Source organism: Citrus clementina, unplaced genomic scaffold (genome assembly GCF_000493195.1).
Source record: "Citrus clementina cultivar Clemenules unplaced genomic scaffold, Citrus_clementina_v1.0 scaffold_4, whole genome shotgun sequence".
Lineage (NCBI taxonomy): Eukaryota > Viridiplantae > Streptophyta > Magnoliopsida > Sapindales > Rutaceae > Citrus > Citrus x clementina.
In genome coordinates, this window is record NW_006262274.1 from 17,672,181 (window position 1) to 17,678,180 (window position 6,000).

The window sequence follows — 6,000 nt, forward strand, 5'->3', positions numbered from 1 at the left end:
ACCCTTAATCAAATACCAAAGAAAAATTTGTATGTTATGCTTTCCAGAATGTTTTTATTTTCGTTAAATTCTAGAAATATTTTTCAAAGAATGAATAAATACGAAAAAAAGGCAAAATAAATGTCCACCTCATCATCTCTAATTTTCAATTGCTGAAAATTATTTTGATTTTACACTGCCAGAAGGTAATAGCACTGTTTAATTATTCCAGCGCTTCAATATGGTAGATTTGTACAGTGCTGACACATGTTCATTAGCTCATCAAAGTTGCCAAATATAGTTTAGTCAAAACAAGGTGTTTGTCATAAATAACGAACTGTTCGATGAAATGCCAGAATGAAGAACCAGTTAGCGGTGAAGTTATAATTTGAATTCTAGAGCATATTTAGCACCACCAAAGGATAAGAATGAAATCCATTAAAGAATCCAGAAGCAGGTTTTGACGATCCAAGGCCAGACATCAAATGAAATAATGGAGGATTGGACTGCGCAGTGAATAGATACTAGTTTGCTTTGATAATCTTTTAACAATTGCCATAGGTGAAGAAATGTTACAGCATGTAATCATAGCACAGGTGTATAAATAAGGGTGTGTATTCATCAATAAAAGTAATCTGGTTTCATCAAAATCTTAGTTCATGGTTTTAATTAATGTTCCCTACATAGCATCGTAACCTTAGGATTTCGGTCTTTTATTTTAACAACTATTATTTAATGAACAAATTTACACATATGGCTTGATAACGTCAACTGTGAAACTCGAATGATGCAAAAGTTGTATGCGCATAGGTATGTGTACAGCAAATACACAAACATATATTCAGAAAATATGACCAATATTTGATAACTTCATAAAATTATAGAAAGCTTGGAAAGTAATTGATCCTCAGATGAGTAAAGAGACTTTTTATTGTAGCTTTAACAGCCATAATAAAAATAATTAACATGCCTTCTCCTATCCCTTCCTCTAAAATATTAGGTAAAATCTCGTTTATTTTCTACATTTTAAAGTTAGTATTCATTTAATCCTTATACTTTTTAAAAATGCCTCATACCTACTATTAAATTATTGATACCCATGCCATTACTTTTTCTTCATTTTGACTTGTTTTTACAGTATTACACTCTTACAATAATATTTTTTTTTCTTAGACATTAACAAAAAGAAAAAAAAATTACCAATTTGATCCCAAAAAATAAAATTAGAAACAAAAAGAATATATATTATTAATGTTAATTTTTTAATGCCTAAAAAATTGGTACATTTAATTTTTTTTAATAATGTTATTTTTCGGACATATATATCTTCCGCAAAAATTGATATATATTATTTTTATTTTTATTTTATTTTTGGGGTTAAATTGATAATTTAATTTTTTTCTTTTTATTAATATCTTAAAAAATGATTGTAAGAGGATAATATTGTACAAGTAAGTGAAAATGAATAAAAAGTATCGTCAGGGGTGTCAATATTTAACAATAAATATGTTTTGAGGTACTTTTAAAAATAAAATGGGCACTAATATTAAAATATGGGGACTAAACGAACTTTTACCCCTAAAATATCTAATTTGATCAATAAATAAAGAAAATTTGTTAGATTAGGAAAAAGACAATGACATCCAGTATTTTCGCTAAAATGGTTATAAAGACCTCCCTATTTTTATAAAAGATCATACAAAACTTATTTTGAAACAAACTTTGGTTATCGAGTAAGAATATCTTACTTATTTTAATAAATTGTTATTATATTATTCAAGCATATTGTAAAATAAAAATACCTCCACTTTAAAATAATCAGAAAAGGAAAACGTCATTCTCCCAATCTATATTAAAAAGGGTTTATCAATAACATCGTCATCCAACTATAATCCTCGTCTTATTGGCTTGCTTATACGCATGCCCTTACGACACTCAAATTTCAAATATCGATTATAAATTTGAGATCAAACTTCTTGCCACGAAAAAAAAAATTTGATATTCAAACTAGGACAAAACTATGGTGCAACTGTGGTACCATACCACAGTTACACTTAGTCATTAGATTTAGCTGCACACATGTACTATAGCTGAATCTAATGGCTTGGTGCAGCTGTGGTATGGTACCACAGTTGCACCATAGCTAGACCCTTCAAACTAAACCTTTTGCCAAAAAAAGAAAACGTCATCCAAAACATTTACTATTATTTTTTACGTATAAAAGGATTAAGTAAATGGTTTAATAATTCACTTATCACTAATTAGTTTTGAAAAGGGATCACAATCAGGGCAGATCTAGCATGTGACTAGTGGGGGCTCAAGCTCCCACTGCCAAAAAAAATTAAAAATTAAAAAAGAAAAATATTTTAGTTTTTTAATTAGCTCCCATAAAATATTTATTGAAATAATCACTATAAATTATAAACCCCCATAAAATTTAAAATTTAAAATTTAGCTTTTAAGAATTATAAAAACTTATATTTTAATTAAAAATAATGATAGCCCACCACTCAAAATATTTTTAATTCTCAAAATTAAGATTAATTCTTTCAGTCTCTATAATAATACTAGAGCAAACGTTTTTAGTAATGAAACTCATAAAAAATCATCTTTGGAATCATATGGGATAAATGATAGTTTGATTGTTTATATACGAAATAATAAATTTAATAATATTGATAATGAGTCTATTGTATAACATTTTTAAAATATAAAAATGTGTAGAGAATAATTATAAATATATTAGTAAATATTTTATATATTCAAAATTTTAGTTTTTCATATTTTACTATTATCTAATTTAGCCCCCGATAAATTATTTTTCTACATCCGCCACTGATCACAATCTTCCCTTCACAGCTTAATAGTTAGGCAAGCTGAACGTATGCTTGCAAGTTATGCAGCAAGTGCCGTGCCTTGACCTTTTTCAAAGATTAGTAGGCTACTTGAAATAGAATTTTCTTTTTTAAAATAATAGCCAATCCAAATTAAATTTGTAATTTAATTTATAAGAACAATTTTCTATTAGACGTTTACTTTGCTTCAGGTGCTTACTTGTGTGCATAGGGCTTCTATACATGGAGACTGGAGTCCGAAGTTTTCCAAAGATAGTGGACTATTCGGCCATTGGATTTGATTAGATGATTTTTTTTTTTCAATTTTTTTTAACTTTGATTGGCTAAAATTAGTTACATATCTTAGTCAACACATTATAAAGGCCGCGCTAAAGTTATGGTCTCAGTGGTGGGGCACAAAGTTCATTTTCTTCTCCCGTGTCATAAGTTAAAAATGAAACCAAAATTCTTTGCATTTTTTTTTTTTTCTCTTTCGCTGTCTCCCTCCTCCTCCTCTTCTTCTTCTTCTTCTTCTTTTTTTTTTTTTGTTTTTCCTGAAACAATTTTCCCTCTTCTCTCTTATATATTTATAGTATTTTGATTTTTATTAAATGGGTGGCGTAACCTTTAATTATGGGACAAATGGGCCTGCCTGATGTGGTGTAAATGTAAAATTTTAATTAAAAATCCAAAATTATCCTGCATCACCACCGACCCTTATTATTATTATTAGTATTAGTCAACCATCGCCAATGCATAGTTTATTAATCTCTGGACTTCCGGCCATTGATCATTACGTATCATCTCACGAATCCCCTTCGTGAGTTTTACAAAACTTATTCTTTTAGTGCTTCTCATAATATAATATTTTGGAAAGCCAGCTGAGAAATAATGCACTAAGATTTGCATTGTGCTCCAATAACCCTATTTTTATTCTTTATTATTATTTATTGGATCCTGTTAGATTAGATGATGATGTAACTTATATCAAACTTCAAAGTTATTATAAGAAATTCAAAAATAATCTGATTGATTCTATTTATTGAATCATAGGTTACAATTTGAATTTCTGAGTTGACTTAATTTTTATGATAATGTAACTTAACAACACTCCCCTCTGTCTTCGCCATTTTCTTCCCTCTCTCAACAGTACCACTGCCGACGACAACACGGTCATCGCCCAAGTTATTATTTCATGACCTCTCTCTCACTCACGCACTCATACATAGTTTCCCATGTACTATGAAAGAAAGACACAAAAAACATTAGATTATCATTTTCTACTTGTGCAAATTGACATCACTGACCAAATGAATATGCTAACTCAGCAGGCTTTCTTCCAAAACAAAATCAAAGCAGAATTTTTATTCATAAAAGCTTCAGCCCTTTTCCGTTTAATGTATATAATATAAACAAAGGTACTCTATTCTCAAAACATCGAGTCAATAAAAAAACTAACAACTTTTTTTCCCCCTAGTGAAACAGTTGTTATCTCCTCCAGTAACATTTTGTTCATTCATTTGGAAGAGCAGATAAGCAAGATCATAAAAGAAACACAAAACCCACAAAAACAGAAACTTTTCACGCATTAATACAGAACAATGAAAAATCTACCAAAAATAATAAGGAGAGTGTAAACAGAGGAAGAAGAGAGGCAGGGAATTGCCCTGAAGAGAAGGGGGAGATTTGGGTAACCGGAGCAAGAAGCTTAGAAGAAAAGGGCAGCTTTTTGTTTCTAAGTAAAGTCGCGATATTTTGGCTGCCACATATATTATTATTCCAACATGCTGCCATAGCTTTTTGCTTTATTTATATTTTCTTGGTGAGGCAGAAATTTTTTATTAATTTTTTTGTCTCGAAATGTGTGTGATAGTGGGGGCACCCAATTCTAGCCACTAAGCATTTTCCATTGTTAATTATGGTGCAAATAGGCTAGCCGCCATTTATTATTGTGTATAGGAAAACAACACTTATGTTTGTCCCGGTCAAACCCCGAAAGAACTCTAAAACAAGGACGTTTCATTTGTTATTTTTTGTTTTTATTTTCATTCTCGGTAAAACGACGCTGTTTTTGAAAAGGCAAAATTCTCACGCTTAAGGCAAAAGCAATGTCAGAACCCATCTGCTTTCTTTTTCTCTTCATTTCACCACACTAGAATTTTGAGTACAATTCTTACACAATTTACTTCTCCCAAACCCAGTTGCCAACACAAACAAATTGCTTGCTTCACTTAAAAAAACTTGCTTCTGTTGCTGCGGCTGTTGTCATTGTTGTAGTGGTCTTGAGCCCACAGATTTAGAAGAAGCAAGTCTAATGGATAGATCTTAAGTCTAGATTTTCTTGATCATGGGTGCTGCTATGCATTATTTCTTCATTATTATTAATAGTGTATTTGTTGAAATTATTATGGTTATGAATTTGGTTGAGAGGGCGGTGAGTTTGGGGGTCAATGCCATGGGTAAATAACTTCTGCTTGATGTGTGTATTCCAATAATTCTTTATTTTATAATTTGTGCTTCCTGAAAATCTTCCACCTATCAACGACCACTTGCACATTACACAAATTCAAAACACCCCCCACCCAAAAAAAAAGAGTTTTTTAAGATCTAATAATTAAAATTAACCCACCCCTAAACAAATAAAAATTTTAAAAATAAAAATTTTAAAATGAAAAAAGAGAGAAGAAGCTTAATTAATTACTTATTTTCTAGCAAACTATGAAGCTTGATAATGAGTTCATCTTCTTCATCGGTAAAATTCTCACGCTTAAGATCAGGGCGTAGATAATTTATTCATCTAATCTAAGGGTTCTGCAGCCGGGTTAAGAGAACGAAGATGAAGAAGAAAGGCTTCCGCGGTTGGGTTAAATGAAGAGGAAGAAGAAGCTTATGTGTCCTACCAAAACGACTTCGTGGTTAAGAGAACGAAGAGGAAGAAGTAATGGTTCTACAGTTGGGTTAAATGAAGAGGGAGAAAAAGCTGATGTGTCCTAACCAAAATGACTTCGTTTAACAACAAATTAGAACAAAAAGAACGAGCTGAAACGACTACCTTTGCTACCGTTTCGGGGTTTGACCCGGGTCAAACATAATTTTCATAGGAAAACAACACTGATGTTTTCCGGGGTCAAACCCCGAAACGGCAGCATAGGTCGTCATTTCGGCTGTTTTTTTTTTATTTTGATTC

General features: G+C 31.0%; 1 pseudogene; it reads right to left on the reverse strand.

Annotated features, from left to right (window-relative positions):
• Positions 1–4,952: 4,952 nt before the first annotated feature.
• LOC112099156 lies at positions 4,953–5,600 on the reverse strand (annotated as a pseudogene).
• Positions 5,601–6,000: the final 400 nt, after the last annotated feature.